The sequence below is a fragment of the Mytilus galloprovincialis genome, chromosome 10 (assembly GCF_965363235.1).
Source record: "Mytilus galloprovincialis chromosome 10, xbMytGall1.hap1.1, whole genome shotgun sequence".
NCBI classification, from domain to species: Eukaryota; Metazoa; Mollusca; class Bivalvia; order Mytilida; family Mytilidae; genus Mytilus; species Mytilus galloprovincialis.
In genome coordinates this window covers 61,010,713-61,029,502 of record NC_134847.1, presented here as the reverse complement: position 1 = coordinate 61,029,502, position 18,790 = coordinate 61,010,713, and the positions used below count along the sequence as shown (strand labels likewise).

General features: G+C 33.0%; 3 long non-coding RNA genes across 3 annotated transcripts; all 3 read left to right on the top strand.

Annotated features, from left to right (window-relative positions):
• The first annotated feature begins 940 nt into the window (after positions 1-940).
• Positions 941-4,316, top strand: LOC143048031 (uncharacterized). The gene is made up of 3 exons (XR_012969719.1): positions 941-1,073; positions 2,153-2,411; positions 4,112-4,316. It is a non-coding gene; the product is annotated as an uncharacterized LOC143048031 (long non-coding RNA).
• A 1,396-nt stretch (positions 4,317-5,712) lies between these two features.
• Positions 5,713-6,951, top strand: LOC143048030 (uncharacterized). The gene is made up of 3 exons (XR_012969717.1): positions 5,713-5,848; positions 6,063-6,320; positions 6,828-6,951. It is a non-coding gene; the product is annotated as an uncharacterized LOC143048030 (long non-coding RNA).
• Positions 6,952-8,582: 1,631 nt separating this feature from the next.
• On the top strand, positions 8,583-13,469 carry LOC143048029 (uncharacterized). The gene is made up of 3 exons (XR_012969716.1): positions 8,583-8,742; positions 10,780-11,047; positions 13,342-13,469. It is a non-coding gene; the product is annotated as an uncharacterized LOC143048029 (long non-coding RNA).
• Positions 13,470-18,790: the final 5,321 nt, after the last annotated feature.

The window sequence follows — 18,790 nt, the reverse complement described above, 5'->3', positions numbered from 1 at the left end:
ATAATTCAATTCTAAATTCCATTTCAAACCGTAGAAAACCACGAAAAAACATTGATGACGTCACGGTCACATGACTAAATTATGTCTATGGGCTGTTAACAAAATAACGTCAGCCAATCTGAAGACGCGTTACATCCAAAATTAAATATTAAAAAACAAATAAGATTTTATAAGACTTTTACAAATGGCTTATAATTATACATGTAAAAGATTTATAAAAAGAAAAATGGGGGTCCATGGGCAAAATATTTTAAGTCATTCAAATGGATAAGACCAGAGGATCTCAAAAATCTGACAAAAAATCCAAAACATGACAAGTAAACATCCTTAACAGGTATAATTGGAACGTCAAATTAAACGCATCGAGTAATGAAAATTCAACGCACTCTGCGTGCACGTTAAAGAAGTCTTGCAAAAACTTTTAATGGGTTCGTACTGGCATGCAAGGCAACACTTTTGTCTCTATCTATTATAGGAATTGTGTTTTCGAGTTGCAATCAAACCCTGCATTCACACCTTGCAAAACATATTGTATTAATTGTTTATAATAGTTTCTCATACTAAATACACATGAAATAACTTTCACTGGACGTTAAGATAGCGACAACTTATCAATTTTAATTATGGATATAGGTGGCTGTCTTGCTTGCGTATACCAAAGTTGCCAATATCCTTTTATGGACACACTACCCTAAAGTAAAATCTAGAAATGTCAAGCCCCCTAAAGTCAAAGAATGCCGTCACATGATTCATAATATCATTAACCTTATATCAATCTAAATGTACAGCGATGGATTTCCTCTGCACTTCAATTATTTCTATCTCCATCAAAGGATGAAAACGCCATTATGCACATCCATTAAACTAAATAGTCTGTTTTGATAGCAACCATTGTATCTCTTGAACCGACAAAAAATCAAAACATTTATAATTGGTTAAATTCAGATATAATACAGGGTGTACATAGTATATGGGATAAATCTTGTTCTTATCTCAAAATAAGATACATACACATGTGAGGATGTTGAAAATTTTGTTGATATCGTTTCTTATTTTACTTAGTCTTAATTGTGGTATGTATTGCTTTTATTTAAATTTGAATACAATTCAGTTTCTCCAAGAACATACCATATTTAATTAAAATTTTAATGCTTTAAATTAACTAAGATAGATAAGAGGAATATTGAAAATTCACTTTGGGTTAAGTGTACATAAAAGTAGATCAGAAATTGGATTTTATAATGAATAGTAAACCCATTTGATTTTCAGTGGGAAAAGAAGAGATTTGTCACCTTGTCTTCGACGATGTCATTTTTCTTCTTCAGTTAACACAAAAACAAAAAAATCTTTTTAAAAAGGATGACTGAGGAATAAAAATATAGTTACTTAGGTCTTCTTTCGATTGGCAGTACACCCAGTAAATCACATGCCAAAGTGCGGTGTCCCTTTGGCACTGTGTGATGTACAAGACCCAGCCATGTCCTGTCATATGGGGAACTTCAATCCGATGCTCTTTACACGTTAATAATCCTTGCAACAACTGTTTGAGGGGTTCGTATATATATGGCATATTAGAATACTAACTGATTTCCCCGATCTTCATTCCAGACAGTCTCTATTACAGGTATATTGTATTCATTGGTACCTTGTTCTCGTTATTAACATGCATGAATATTTGACACTGGACGGACGTTGACCAACCAAATATCTATCAATCAATAATTTCCAAATTCTTGTTTCGTCAGTTGTTATACTGTTTTAGCCCGCATAATGTTGACATCTTTAGAACTCCCAAAAGATCTACAAATCAATAGAACAATGTTCTAAAGGTAACATTCATTTCATGGGGACACACAGTTTGAAACTATTATTTTTGTATTACTTTAATAAAAAAAAAAAAAAATATTTCAATAAGATTCAGGAACATTTTTAAAGTCCATGTTGAATCCCCCTCTCTTCATTTGCAAACATCGAAATACAAAACAAAATTCATCTACCTCCACCTACCAAGCCCCATCGCAAAACAAATATTGATATATATATATATCAAAAATAGGTTATCACTACGCGACGTATGGTGTGAACAAGAGTTTTACATGCATGCCATGCTTTAAACAGAATACATTTATATCCTCATATTACCCCTTTCCAGTGCTATCAAATCCATCGAGGAAAAAGGAAACAGCACTGACATCGTTATTGAGAAGAGAAAAGCGATGGGGCCCAGACATGTATGGGAAAGGATGCAGTTGTGACTTCCACGTACATTGTCATAATGACGCGGAATGTCGCCATCATGCTGCAGATTCTCACGAGGTCTATATATGTTACTTTACCAAATGCTGTGGAACAAAATGTGTGCCACATCACATGCACGTGCCTCACACTAGTAAAGAGGTTGGCCATGAGTAGTAAGTTTTGTTACAAATTTCAAGCAAAGTCAAGTTTGACCTCCAAACACTCAAAGCTGAACACATTAGCAAGATTACGATTGAGATATACACAATGCAAGAGTCTTATAGTTTTTTTTTATTCTTTATTTCTTTTCTTTTTTTTAAAAAAAACATGAACATAAAAATGTATAAGGGGACGACCATTTGATATTCTGGGGGGGGGGGGGGGACTAAGAGGACCGATTATTCATTTTCTGCACTATTGAAGCAAGATTTTTCATTTTCATTAAAGCAAGGGACTGATTATTCATTTTCACAACTATATTTATGATATTCGAAATAATAATACATCTATAGTCAAGTCATATGTACCATTTTATTCAAAATTAAGCATCATCCTCTGCAGAAATGAATCTTTTATATTCCCAACTGCATATACATGTATTGGATTTATACATAGTATTAAAGTTTGGTTGTAACGCCTCTTTTAAAGTATTGGCAAACATATTTCGCCGAGCGGAGCGAGGCATTTTTTTTTAAAAAGGTTTTGGAGCCACTGAAGGCCCAAGAAGCTATAGAACAAATCATGCTTTCTGAGTGTTCCGAAGACCCTTTCATAATCTGAAAATGCAAGTTTTGTATTAATAATTTTATGACAATATTTTGGTCTCAAAGCAAAATGTATAAATTCAGTGTAAGACTTAAGTTTCTAGGGACAACATCAAAAGACCAATGTGCATGATAAAGTAAAAATGGAATTCACATAATAAGTCTGAGGCTGCTGTTTTTTTTTTAAACTCATGATCAAGTTCATAACAAAATTACTAGATTACAAAAGGAATGCAACACTAACAGAATACAGAAGGGCAATCAATGAACAAAAGACAAATAAATAAGATATTGATCCCGAAAAATCAGGGCTACGTCTGAGGGAAAACAGAATTTGCTTCTTGCAAGGCACTCGCTGTGAACACAATTTGATATGGAGACAAGCGTTTTGTTTTGAAATTTCCTACATGAAGCATTTAAAATATGTGAACACAATTTGATATGGAGACAAGCGTTTTGTTTTGAAATTTCCTACATGAAGCATTTAAAATATGTTGAAATAAAAGTGAGGTAAGGTTTCCTGAGACAAGATACCTCAAGTTAAATAAAACCAATTTTCAGACATATCAAGTATATTTGAATAATATTTATACTTTTATTATTAAAAATTTTGGGAAGTGTTTCGCGATTTTTTTTGGGGAAAAGATGAATTTACGAAGAATCTGGTGCCATCTCATACTTTCGATAATTAATTTAGAGAACCAACAATATAGTAATTTATATGAAAGAAAAGTTTTCAGCTATGGTATTGTCACTGAAATTATACTTCATGTAAAGAATTTGCATCAACTAAAATCATATGATATCGATTTGTCTTCAAAATTTTGGCGCATACACAAATCATGAACAGTAACTGTTCAATTGATTGATTGATTTGTGTTTAACGCAACAGTCAGAACTGTTGGCTATTTTTTGGCGGACTGTTTGTATTGGTTGCGGAATCCGGAAACGATTGGAGTCCTACGCGCATGTCACGTGCGGAAACTCACAACTTTAGTGTTTCAGTGTTGACAGTCTAATATATCCAGTAGTACATTAGCATCGGCGTATATAATCATTTGTATAAAATATGAAAATCATCGAACATAAAATACTTTATTTATTTGTAGAAAAGAAAAGAAAAGATACAGAAGTGGTGTTTAATGTTAGTGTATGATGTTAAATAATTGAACATTCATGTGCATAATACCAAACAAGTGAACAATCATGTACATAATATCAAATTACTGAACATTCATGTGCATAATATCAAAAAAGTGAACATGTCATTCATTTGCATACTATTAAATAAGTGAAACATATTCAGTCATTGTATGTTTTGACTTTTATAAATTAATTTAGAATAATTGTATTAATGATGTGTATGTATCCGACTTGGCCAATGGTTTGACATTGCACCAATAAGCCGAATTTCCCGAAACACCAAGATTAGATAAATTAATTGCCCTGACGCCTTATATTGATAATAGTTTACCTCGAGTGGCAATTATGTAATGCATATTCGAGACAAAATAAAATCAGAAAACCGTTGAAATAAGTCAGGTGGTTTTTGTAATCCCGGTGTGTACGGGAATGATGACAGGGACATTTTGGACTGTCTTATTAAAATGGAGAGTATCATTGGCGGATCCATTCAAATGCATTGATCGGCCAAAAAAAGGGGGGTCGGGTTGGAACCCCCCCTTTTTTGGCCGATCAATGCATTTGAATGGGAGCATATAGTTGGACCACCCTTTTAAAATGGCTGGATCCGCCCCTGAGTATGTTGGGTATGTCCAGTTCTTGCTTTGAAACAGGCCACCTACGGACTTCTTCAAGAGTTGTTCAAATGTTTCTTTATATTAAACAGAGCCCTTGGCATACTCCCAAGATCGGGCATTAACGTTCCCATTCCGACCGAATAAGCAATACTTTCGACTCATGGCAGTAGTTTACTGACGGCCTGGGGAAATACTACTTGTTGAAATTCTTGAACACTCATTCCTTTCATCATAAAATATGAAACTCTCCTCATCAATGTAACATGGAGCGATACGAGAAAATGCGTTCTGGTGTATAGGCGTATTTTTTTTATTATTATTATGATAGAATGCAAAACGTAGAGACATTCATCTTACTTTTTTTTTCCAATTGCAATATACTAGAACATTATTATTTCCTGAACGCGGGATCATCTAGTAGGACCAAAATGTGAAGCAGGGTTCGTATTCATAATACATTAACGTTTCGTCAATCTGTATGTAGTTACAGTGATTTTGAAATACCAGTTTTTATAGTCCCGAAAGTGGAAGCACAAAAATAGGAACAAAAGGTCAATAAAAATACCATAAACGTTTTATCAATTTGGACGTAGAAAAAAAAATTGTGAGCCATTACGTTTTAATATAAAATAATGAAAGTGGATTGATTGAGTATGAATCTCGAGGTATGAATGGTATGGAATGTAGAGTTTGTCTTCATAATATCATTAACCTTTTATCAATCTAAATGTAACAATAGATTTCCTCTGCATGACAATTATTTGTTCATTTCTATCTCCATCAAAGGATGAAAACGCCATCCCGCACATCCATTAAACTAAATAGTCTGTTTTGATAGCAACCATTGTATCTCCTGAACCTAGGGAAAATAAAAACATTTATAATTGGCTAAATTCGGATATAATAGAAGATGTGTGGGATAAATCTTCTTCTTATCACATTTTTACAGACTAGTAAGCTTGTTTACTTATTAACATTTATATATCGACATAACTAATCCTGTCAGTCAAAACAAGATACATACGCATGTTAGGATGTTGAAAATTTGGCTGTTATCGTTTCTTATTTTACTTATTCTTAATGGTGGTATGTATTAAACCAGTTCTACTCTAATCACAGTTTATAGTTTCTCTACGGACACTTTATATGAAAAGACAAATTTGCTTCCTTTAAATGAACGTAGATACTAGTAAGTATGAAAACATACATCAAATATTTGATTTACACAGTAAAACCTACTTTTTATGTAGGCCATGTTTAAAATATGAGTATATCCTTGTCGTTGCTTTATTTTCTCCAGTTTTATCAAATCCTCTGAAGAAAAGGGAATCATCACTGAGAACGTATCAACAAAGACACACGCGATGGAGTGATGACATGTTCGGAAAAGGATGTAGATGTGCCTTCCACATACATTGCCATAGTGACGAGGGATGTCGCCACCACGCCGTCGGTTCACAGGAGGTTTATAGATGTGTCTATTCCTGCTGCGGAACAAAATGTGTACATCATCACATTCACACCAGTAAAGAGGTTGGCGCACCTGTGTAAATGATAAGTAAGTATTGTTTCTAAATTCAACTTTGATGTGACAAAAGGGTGTTTTTCTAGTATATGACCTTCATCATAAACATACAAAGCTTTAAATACACACGAAGCTATATTTATAAAAGGAAGATAAATTAGAAAAAAAAATATAAGCATGATATGTTTTTCTTCGTTTTCTCTCTTCTTCTACACATTTGATTTATGTCAAATATCAACATTAAAATATACAGCAACAGTTACAACAGATGATAAGACTACCAACATTACAGTACCAGTAATTGCGTATGAAATAAGCTTTACACAAATATTTCATGCTAAAGAATTGACGACATGGGGATGGATTGTTCTGTTTGATGTTGCCTATACTTATTTTGTTGACGGACTTAAGTAATTTTGCAAGTTTTTTTGGTAGTAAGTGTGTCAAAACATGCAATTTTGAATCGGCATATTTTAATTACACATGACCATGCGTATACATTATACATAATTATATACATATACTTTATTTAATTTGTAGATAACAGAAATAGAACTGGTGTGATAGTAGAAAATTCATGTACATAGAATGTAATAAGACTTTATAGTGATTATGTGTGTTTTCGTTAAATAAATGAAAGATACTTTGATTAATGAACTATAAATGTCTAATTGTTTCAATTTGTACCAACAATTAACATGATTGAGCCATAATCCTTGAAATTGCTAAGATTATAAAAATATCCTTTGATAAAGAGCTTAGACTTGGCAATTTACCTAGATCGTCTCATTAGTTTATTGATGATTGTTTACTTCGCGCCCAGTGGCAAATATTTCATACATATTCATGATAAGGCCAACTTAAGATATACATTCGTTTGTTGGTGATTACAATGCATGCCAAAAGAGATTATGAAAGAGAAAGTTTGAATGTCACTGGAAAACGGAGAGTATGTTGGGTATGTTGTGTTAAAACAGGCCACCTATCGAACGTGGCTGAAAAGAGTCTTTAACGCACAGAGACAGTGGCATCCTCAATACTCCTACACCTACATCAGGTATCAGATTTAGCGGCTCCATTCCTTCCACAGGGAACAGCGTATTCAAACATGACCAGTTGATCTACAAATACACCGCATATCTCCGACCTAGGCATATGCTTTAATTGCGGTCTGGTTAATAACTCTTGTTAACTCTCTGTGAGTTGACAATGTAGTACACCCGTGATGAAACTCTTAAAGGCTCGTGATCAATCTGCATGATCACATGGACGATACAGAAAAGTACGTAAAACAGTAGGCGTATTCATCAAAACTTAGATAAATTCCAATTCATGCAGTATACTAGTACATTTATTATCACAAATACTTCCGATTTCAAAATTTAATATGATGAGACTTCATGAAATATGCAAGGAATGTTGTTTCTGGGTTTTTCTTATAACTTATCATATGTAGCTCCCTGATGTCATTTCTTTCATACACACAGTACTAAGGTGTTCATGTGACATTTACATGATTTAGATGAAACAAAAAATAAACAGTGAATGATATTTAAAATAATTATGTAACACAAAAAAATGGAGAAAAAAAAAAAAAAAACAAACAAAAAACTGGCTGTGCCTTTAACTAGTTGTTTAAAAATGTCTCTCTTTATATTAACTATTACATTATTTTCCCCTTATCCGAAAGGTTTCTAGCAAACTTATTATCCCTTATCCTTACTTCCTCACATAAAACGCGCCAAATAAGAAAATGCTTAGTTTGAAAAGGATGTTATATTTTTCACACGTATACCCTCCGAGTAAATAGAAAATTTTAATAAATATAGTTTTTAAAATGGAAACGGGGAATGTGTCAAAAAGACAACAACCCTTCCAAAAAGCAGAAAGCAGTCCAAGGCCACCAGTCCCGCAACCGGAGGCGGTCTCAACTGGTCCATTAACAATAATGTATTCTAGTATAGCAAAATTGACTCCAAAATAAACATCGAAACATTTAAAAAAAAACTGAAAATCAAATGCATGCACCCAATTGAAATTAATGCACGGCCACATAATGCTTAGTGTATTTGATTTTCGCTTGTAATATCGTGCAAACAGAACATAATTTATTACATCCATAATATGAGCACAAAATAACGAATTATATTTTAAAAACATCGTACGATAAGATTTCGGTCTGCTTACAACATACCACTATACTGAGATAGAAATTACATCATAACCCAAACAAACCACTAAACAACCGTATACTGATTGATAAAATGTGAATTACATGTACTTATAGTAACAATAATATTATGTATCAAGATATTTCTTATCTAACGTTAAGCATGTGACGGTCATCTATTTTTTAACAAAATTCAACTTTTCTTGAGAAAAAGAGAGAAAATGAATTCGTCTGCTGTTTGGATATTATTTCTTCTAGAGTTGCTGTTGTTTTCAAGTTCTGGCGGTACGTATTCGTCATTTATTTTTATATCAGACAATTTAATGCAGTTGAAGAGAACCTTTTCAATCATTAGGTAGATATGGATGATATTAGTGCATCACGAGACTTCATTTAATCATCGAAGTATGATTGAATGATCGATTGTGAATTTCATAACGTTCAGCGGCAAATAGTACATGCATGTTCAGGACTAGAACAGGTTAACAATTCACACGATATATATGTCCTGTATTAAAGGCCGTATGATGAAGGAAGGGGGCAGCTGGACTGGAGAATTTTGATATATTAGATGATAACCCCTTGCCAAAGTGGTGCATCCGTTTTTATATGCGGGATGTAAATGTACGCAGCCACGTCCGGTCAGAATGGGGAATTTAAACCCGATGCCTGTGTATGAGAGTGTCGCGATCTCTGAACGTTAAAATTTCAGTTCCAGACAAAACATATTATTCCCTATTCATATTAAAAAATGTTTTAAAAGCTTGTGTATGTTTTTTCATAAGTCTATGTATGACGTTTTCAGAATTTTTCAAATTTTGTGGGATGCCTCAAATGCTAAATCAGATGATTGCTTGACGCCCTATATATGTGAATGCTTAGAAACTGAGATATGCATTTTTTGTAAACATTGCAGCACAAAGGAAACAATCAGGTGATTGTTGCAGGTTGAGGGGAGTTTTCAATTTGTTTTGGCAAATACATAACAAAATATGCAAACAACAAAATTTAATGTTCATCCTACACCAAAACGACGTAAGCAAACGAACAAATGTACATTATGAAACACCAGCTGTTCACAGAAAAGTTGATGGTTTTTCCATCTTTGAATTCTCATTTGTTGAAACTTACAGTTTAAATAAACTTAAATCAAAATGCAGAAATGACTTTCAATTAACCCAAGAGTTTGAATAGTAACTTTCGGTGATCTATGTCATTATGACTTACTTGTTAAACATAGATTTCTATATTTAAAACAAATCCAAAACGTCCAAACAGTTATTATAAAAGGGAAATACCATCTCATTGTCGTATATTTTGGCATAGAGAATGCTTGTGAATCTGAAATATCTGAATCTATAAATGAAAAATAATTGTTGTGTAATTTAAGTCAGTTCCCTTGTGTACATTTTCGCAATACATTTGTAAACTTCTGTTATTAAAAGGTGCATTTGTTGCCCAGGGAAATACCTACAACTCGTTTAAAATAGTTACTTCCGTAACTTACATGGATGTTGTTAAAGAGAAAATTTACGGCTTTGATCATCTCATTACAGTTCCTGGAATATATCCAGCAAATTTATTATTTTCATTACAAAATTAGCTTCATGTGAGTTGCATCAATCAGATTTGCAACAGGTTTTTTTTACGAATCCTTAAATTGAATACGAGAACTACTTTCTGAAAAGATTGTGTGGAAGGGTTGTAAAATAAAGACAACAGTAGAATACCGCTGTTAAATCGTCATAAATCGACTTAACTTAAAAAATACGAGTCACAAAACCAAACAGAGGAAAACAACGGAACAACAGAAACACTGAACGGCTACAAAAACAAACGCCAAAATATAGAAACGGACTATATGATAACAACTGCCATATTCCTGACTTGGTAGATGACATTTGAAGAGAAAATGGTAGGTTGAACATCGTTTTATATCTAGCTAATCCTCCCAGATAGTCGGGAAAAAGTAACCGAACTAAAAGGAACATATGAAAAAGAACAAGAATTACCTTAAAAATACAATTGAAGTTTATAAACTTAAAAAAAAAATGACAAATTCAATGATTTTATAATGCATTTTTACAAAGAAGCATGACATTATCCTTTTCTGGTAAATATTTACATCTATTGATCAGTCATTATAGTAAATACACCACCAAAATAAACAAGAAATCATAAGAACAACGTTGTAGTTGTTCAATCGGAAATCTTTCAGTCGGATTTCCGTTTTGAATTGGTTCTTCTGCATTTTCTTGTAGTTGTATTGCTACTGTTGTTTTTTTACGTGGTTTTAAACCATTATTTCTTTTTGCATTATAGTCACCTCCAAACCTACAAAGAATGGGAAATTACGTCCTGTTTGGGGATACCAACCAATTCTTCCTGCACCGGTCCATCCCTGGCCACAAGAGCAAGTCACTGACGTTCCTAAATGGGGAGATGACATGTTTGGACAAGGATGTAAATGTAGCTTTCATCTGTCATGTCACAATGATGCGACGTGTCATCATCACGGACCTGATTATCGTTGTGTATATAGTTGCTGTGGAACTAGATGTGTTTTTCCGGATAAGTAGACAATGTTAAGGTACTGATTATAACCTTACTGCAGCCAATACTTGCATGATTGTGGTATTAAGCATTGCTGTTCAAAAAAAAATTTCCCCGCATGTAAAGCTGTGATTTCTTGCCTGGCTTTGTTATCCTCTTTATCCTTTTTGGTTAACAAGAATCAGCACTTCATATTTTTAGCTTAGCTTCGGATTTTTGAATATTTCGAGCATCACTGAAGAGATATATGTATTGTCGAAATGCGCATTTGGTGAAGGAAAATGATATCGTTAATGTTAATGAGGATCCTGATAATAGAAGTACTGCTTTTACTTAATATTGGAACTGATAGACGACTTCACATTAAAATCTATGACAAACGAGATGCTTTCAACTTTCCAATTATCAATTTCCCATATCTCAGCAGTAACATACCCTCTGCTCCGTCGTATGGTGTTTACAAATCAATTGGTACGTTATTCTCGTGCATGTTTTCACTATACGGACATTATACATAGGAGTGTTCTCCCTATTATACAGAAAGTGCTCCAACAGAGTTATGAGGAGGAAAGATGAAAAATGACACTCCGTATATTTTAGGGACACCATCATGAATTGTTTGATCTATACGATGTGTTGGTGTCTAAACTGACTAACGACATTTTTACCACGTCTTAGATTGTGGTTTTACATCTATGTCGTCTGTCTGATAAGTACTGGATGTCACCTATTCCCGAATATGACTTGTTTTGCCGAGTGTACATTTTCACTGCTATACGACGTGTATCGGTTTAATTTCCATTTTTCATGGATAAAGTATTGTGATTGTGTTAGTCAAAATAACTGTGACGTCGTCACAGTATTGATTTAAAATAACATATCAAGATCGTCATAATCATGATAATTGTTTGGACCAGTATAGTCAAAATAATTGTAAGTTTTTGGTTTTCATTCCAAATAATTGTATGAATTTCACGATAATGTAAACCGTTACAAAAAACGTCCCTGTTTGTTGTGTCCTGTGTTGTCGTTAAAGGAAGATGTCCAATGTTATTCTGCAGGTTACATGATGTTATGTACTATTATATCATTCATTCATTCGTTTCTTAGTGCTGAGTGTTCTTGCGCTTGTGTGTACTGCATTCCTGTCACGTATTGTTGTCATTTTCGTAATATTTCTAAACATTTCAATATAAGCGGGAGGTTTGGCTAGCCATATTACCAGGTTCAACCCACCCTTTGTTCTCAAAATATCCTGTACAAAGTCAAGAATATAGTAGTTTTGATCAAGTAGTGCATTTCTATGTATATTGGCGTTTGTTTTTGTTGCACTTCAGTGTTTCTGTTGTTTCGTTGTTTTCCTGATATAGTTGATATTTTCCCCTCGGATTTGTTTTCTCTCACTCGATTTATGACTTGAACAGCGGAAAACAACTGTTGGCTTTATTTATTAAAGAAAACAACTGCTTCTCGATTATCTTTGTCAATATTAAAATATGAAAGTTGATATCTTTCAACATTTCATTAAATGTTTTCATCAATGTAAAATAATAAGAAATTATAACTCATACATAGAGCAAATTGTTACCTTAAAAAAATGTGTAAACCGAGCGAAACCGAAGGTTAACAATCTGTGATCAGACTAACACTCTCTTAGCTATGTGAAATTAATTTTGATAAGCTGAGATTTCTGTTACGTTGTCTATTTGGATTTTGATCTGATACCTTTTCGCTGATCAAAACGAGTGGTTAATGATTTAAACACTTTCCCAGTGATCCATATGTTTGAGTAAAAAGTTAACTGGTATTGACCAATGAAAACTGGCATTTAATGATGAATAATAATAATTGTAAGTTATCGCATTAACAAACAGAAGGGATTTTATTGTATGACTAAATATATTTCAATTGGACATTTAACAATCTTCCTTACACTATTGAGAGGTTTAGTGCTATAAAACCAGGTTTAATCCACCATTTTCTACATAAGGCGTACCAAGTCAGGAATATGACAGTTGTCCATTCGTTTGATGTGTTTTATTTTTTGATTTTACTATTTGATTATGGACTTTCCGTTTTGAATTTTCCTCGGAGTTCATTTTTGTTTGTGATTTTACTTTTTTGTACCTGACTACTGATATACCCTTCTTGTAAAATATTTTAACACTTACGCATGCCAACTCACTTCACCGTATACATGTTACCAAATGTTTGCTGAACATTTATCTGTTACATCGTCATCAGAATTACTTTTGTATTGATTTGTATAAGATTTTGCTATGACAATATTTCTATTCCCTATTATGGTTATTTTTGTTTTGTCATTTTCAGATAATAAAAGAGACAGAGAAAACATAGAAATCACAAGAATTATGTAGAACAGGACTGACAGTTTTCCATGCATTAATCTAATAAATTAAAAAAAAGCTTATTAAGACGGATATATGTTTAATTCCAAATTGTTCTTCATTCTTGAAAACCCAACCTTTCCCATCATACTATTCAGCTATACCAAGGTGCTCCCCTATGTTAAATATATTCAAGTCAAAATCATTGATCTTCATCATTATTCAGTCAACATGTGCGGTATATATATATATATACCTTCTGCTTGTACATCAATCTGGTGGAGTTGTCTTTCCTTCACTGTGCATTGGTAAAAATTTAACATTACTAATATAACTTTGATAATCAAGTGTAACTATAATTGTTATAAGACTCGCTATTAGACTATGGACATTTCATGACTTCTCCTGATCATAAAACCTCTCTACGAGGCAGTAAATTGGTACCGTTAATTTTATTACTACCACTGGGTCGATGCCTCTGCTGGTGGACTATTAGTCCCCGAGGGTATCATCAGCCCAGTAGCCAGTACTTCGGTACTTGCATGAAAACACGGATTTTTTTGTGTTATTAAAATTTGCTGTTACAAAATGATAGAAATTATTATAAATTAAGGAATGTATCTCCCTCATGCAAAGCTCTGATTCCTTTCACGGATTTGGTTTTACTTTTTGGACCTTTTGGATTATAGCTCTTCATCTTTTATATAAGCTTTGGAGTTCAAATATTTTGGCCACGAGCATCACTGAAGAGACATGTATTGTCGAAATGCGCATCTGGTGCAAGAAAATTGGTACCGTTAATTTTATTACACTCATTAGAAAAAAAACCAGAATGAACGAGGAAACACAATATCACGTCAACACTGAAAGAACATATTACTTAGTACACAAATTCAGAGAAAGAAACAAAAAAGAATTATAAATAAAGGCAACAGTAGTATACCGCTGTTCAAAAACTTAATCATGTTAATACCGTATATCTGATATTGATCTTGAAAGTTAATCTTTGTATTACATCTTGAAATATTTTTTGACATATGGGCAGCACATATTGCCTTTCGCGAGCATTTGTTTTTGTACACGATAAATTTATATGCTGCAAATATCTTAATTATACGTCTGAGCATTATTGATTTTTATTCCGAATAAAATCTCATTGTCATTTTTGGTGTTAGTGTTGTTTTTATGTTGTTGATTGTTTTGTGTCTGCTGTGATTATTTCCAATAGCGACAACAAACAAATAAATCAAATCTAGTTCAAAGTACAATTTTATTGAAACTATATGCTGAGAGTACCATGAGATGCGCACGCAGATCGTAGAGGTCACTAGCGTATTTGGTCGTATGAGGTCAAGTCATGGAATTTATCCCTCTTATGTTTATTTGAAAATAATGGATATCTTAATTGTTTTGAACTGGAATTTAATATATCTGTGACATTTGGAATACAAACTTTACGATTTGATATACTTTTTGGATGGATTAATATTCTAACGATGTAGTTAATGATGGATAATTTGTCACGTTGTCAGCAAACATTTGTTAATGAAATGGATGAACATTCGAGCATTGACTCGGTATCGGAACTGTCTGGCACGGCCAAGACTAGTTCCAAAAGTGACAATATTTTTAGTATTATGAATGACCACAGGCAACTTATTTCGCCAGGTTATGATAACAATATTAGTGGGTTTCAAGCAAGCATTGAAAACATAAATGTAGGAGGAGGAGCCATGAGCAATGCTCCTGTCACTCACACTCTGGAAGTGGTCATACCTGATATTTACAATATGCTACTGCAAAATCAATTGTATATCCAAACTTTGATGAAAAATCAGAATTCAAAAACTGAGCCTATACAAAGTTCAACAAAGGTAAATCCTAGACAATCGGCAACAATTGCCGGACCAAAAAAGGTCGTTAAAAATAAACCTAAAAAGGATGATTACCAATCGCAACTGGACAGTTTGTTTGATAATGATATGAACAATAACCAAACAAAAACATATCTGCACCGTCTGAATTATATTCAGCTATTTCAAGTGACGAAAGTTACGATAGCGATGATGAAGCATGTTCTGAGAATGAACATGATGAAGTGGATGTTGAAAAGGCAGAAAATGAAAATGTCTTAGAATCCATGAAAGACTTCATTAGTTCAGATGAAAAGACCCGTCCAAAAATTAATTCTGGTTTAGCCTCATACATGAATCAGGGACTGGGGACACGAGTCAATGAAGAAAAATACAAAGACCTCACAAAGAAATATGATAAGCCTGCCAATGTGAGCAGACTAAAAGTCCCACGAGTCAACATAGGTGAGGATTTTAAAAGCAATTAAATTGCATTTTAATAAAATTCATATCTTTTGAAAAATCAAGTGTGCAAATCAAATTATTATAAAACAAACCATACTTTACATGGTAATAAATAATATAGTTATAAATATGATTAAAAACTCGCAATAATTATGAGAAATGTGTACACGTATGATTATTGCGAATAAATCAAATCCAGTTCAAAGTACAATTATGAGGTCTTTCCATAAGACCATTAATGAGTTTGACTCAAGCTAGGCACAAAACACAGAAGATAAGGATGAACTTGAACTTTGGCATTTGGTTCTAAAAACCATGTGCTTCTGTCAGAATCACAGAACCATACTTTGAAATATATACTGTATGTAATTGGGCTAAATTATCACACAAATATTCGGCAAATGTTATCCAAAAAACTAGAACATTAATATATGTGTTTTATAGCATAAAAATTCCAAGTGATTGTCAACAATTTTAAACATTTCAAATTCCTATCTAAATTAGAGTTTGGGAATTGAAATGTGAGGAAATCTCTTCTTCAAATCAAAAGAAAATTAGTGAAATTAAAATTGCATTTATTTTTTTTATAATAAATATAACTACATGATGTTTTCATCTATAAACATATTTTCAGGATTTTTTCTCATTTTTGATGAAGATTTTAGTTTTCAAACAAAATTCGAATTAAGAACAAAATTGAATCTTGATATTTGTTTTCCATTATGCAATTTAAGTTTGAGTTTAGCATTTTCCCAGGCAAAGCCAATTAATCGCAAACTAAAATTTTGTAGACATCTCTTTATGGTTTTTCTCTCAGAATTTTCCAGGAAATTACTTTCATTTCAATACAACTAAATTGCTTTCTTTTTCAAACTGATAGTAAAATGACACTATGATTGTGATTTATAATGTTCTGCTTAAATACAGAATTAAATTCTCAAGTTATAACTTCTGAAGATGCTAACATTGGCTATTAAATGTTGTATAATATTGTAATGGATAATAATGGTGTGTTGGCCAATTCTGTTTCCAATCTGTTATTGCCACGAAGTGCAGACTATTTGGGATCAAATTGAAATACGAAATATGTTAATCATGTTAGGTACCGACTATTCATCTTTTGTAAGAGCAATTTTTTTCTGTTTTTTTCTTCTTCAAATAATTTGTTCGATTTATTTATTTCTTGAGAAAATTTTGTTGTTGTTATTGAAAATGAGTGAAACAGAATAAAAACGACATTCATTAAATGAAATTGAAAAAATACAGTATTCCTTTATGTTCGTTGCTTTATTGGGAATGTGCTCCTAAAGCACAACAACAAAAAAGGCGAAAGGGACAACTATTTATAGTACTATACAGTGAAAGGCAGACACAAATCGTACCATCTTTTCATCTGTTTTTAAAGAACTGAGTGACCAATAAACCCTCAGTCATAAATTCATATTTTTTTCACTGCCGTCCTTTCCCGATTAAAAAAGTCAAACTCGAATACAATCCTGAAATTCATGGCTGAAATTATCAAAAGTTTTAAATATTTTTATTAAATCACGACAACAATCATATAATGACCAATAACTGTCCCGATGCAGCCGTTTCCTGTCGAATTGGTCCATATGATTCACTTCGACGTTCGATTCTGACTCAATTGTATTTTTTGCATGTCACAAAACCGTCAAAAACTGTTCCGATAGATCCAATAAAATTCCCGATTCTCCCTAATACGATACGTCAAATAAAGCAACACTTTAGATCAGGACGTAACATTCCTCAGGCGATTGTCCCAAACTGTTTCACAAAGCCTTCGCAAGTCTACGTGTCATCGTAAGTCCATCGTAAATAAAGCCTGTGGTTCAGTTATTGTATTTGTTTCATGCCTGTCATATTTTTTTATACATTGTTTTGTAATAAATTAATTATAAGCCGTGGGATTTCTCGTTTGATTTGTTTCACATTTTTATATTGGGACGTATACGGTATGAATTGTTCTCCAATACTGTAGGCTGAACAATGGCCTATTTATAGTGCTAACATCCTCTCCATTTAAACTATACTGGATAATTGTCGCGTTGGGAATCATACAATAACTTCTTATTTAATCAACAAGAACTGAACAGTTTCTGCAGACCATTCCCGTTCCACTGAACTCCGTCCAGAAAACACAGGAAATTGTTACGGTTATGGTTTGATACACCAGAATCTATTATCACAAAGTGACAATTGTAATGCAACTAGTCAAAATCTGATGTTTCCCGAATGTTACAGGACGATTTCTATATGTGTTTAGAAAAGAAATAACATTTTCTTTCACTCAAGTTTACAGTACCTTCTCGAAGGGCATTTTTGTTGTCTCACTGCGCTAAAGTCAAAATGTACACTTTGTCTATAGAGTGTCTGTACGTTATTTTGCTTTTCTTTGTTGAAATGGTTATTTGCCTTTATAGTGATTGGTATTATACTACAATGTTGACTGTTGTACCCAAATTGTTAGCTTTTTTGCCTATTATGTCGGGTTTAATTTGCTCACACATTGTCGTCAATATGATGGTATCAAACTAGTTAGCAGTTAAGCTAGCTATAGGTTTAACCCACGATTTTCTACATGAGGAATTGCCTGTTCTAAGTTAGGAATGTGATAGTTCGAGTCAAGATCAACAAGATTGTATCAACATGCAATCGGAAGGATTCAAAACAATATTATTTCAAATAGGACTGACAGCTATACCAACATATACGTTAATCTTGTGTATTAGTTTAGATATGCTGTGTGTTGGGAGCAAAAGGGGGGGGGGGTACTTACTAATATTCTTATAGTCAACTTCCTTTTTGTGTGTTTAAGCTGTTGATTTTGCCATTTGATTAGGGACTTTCCTATTTGAATTTTCCACGGAATTCATTACGTTTATGATTTCCCTTTGTCATATCGTTAAACATATTCTACTTCGACGACTTTGGCGGAATACCTTAAAAAGAGGTTTGTATGCCAGAAATTATCTTATACAATTCACACATTGTGCAAAATTAGTGAAAAATAAAATTAAAAGATTTGTTTTCAGTACAGTTCGAATCCCTTAAAGTCCATTGATTGTTAAGAGTTATCAAGTAAAAAAACACAAA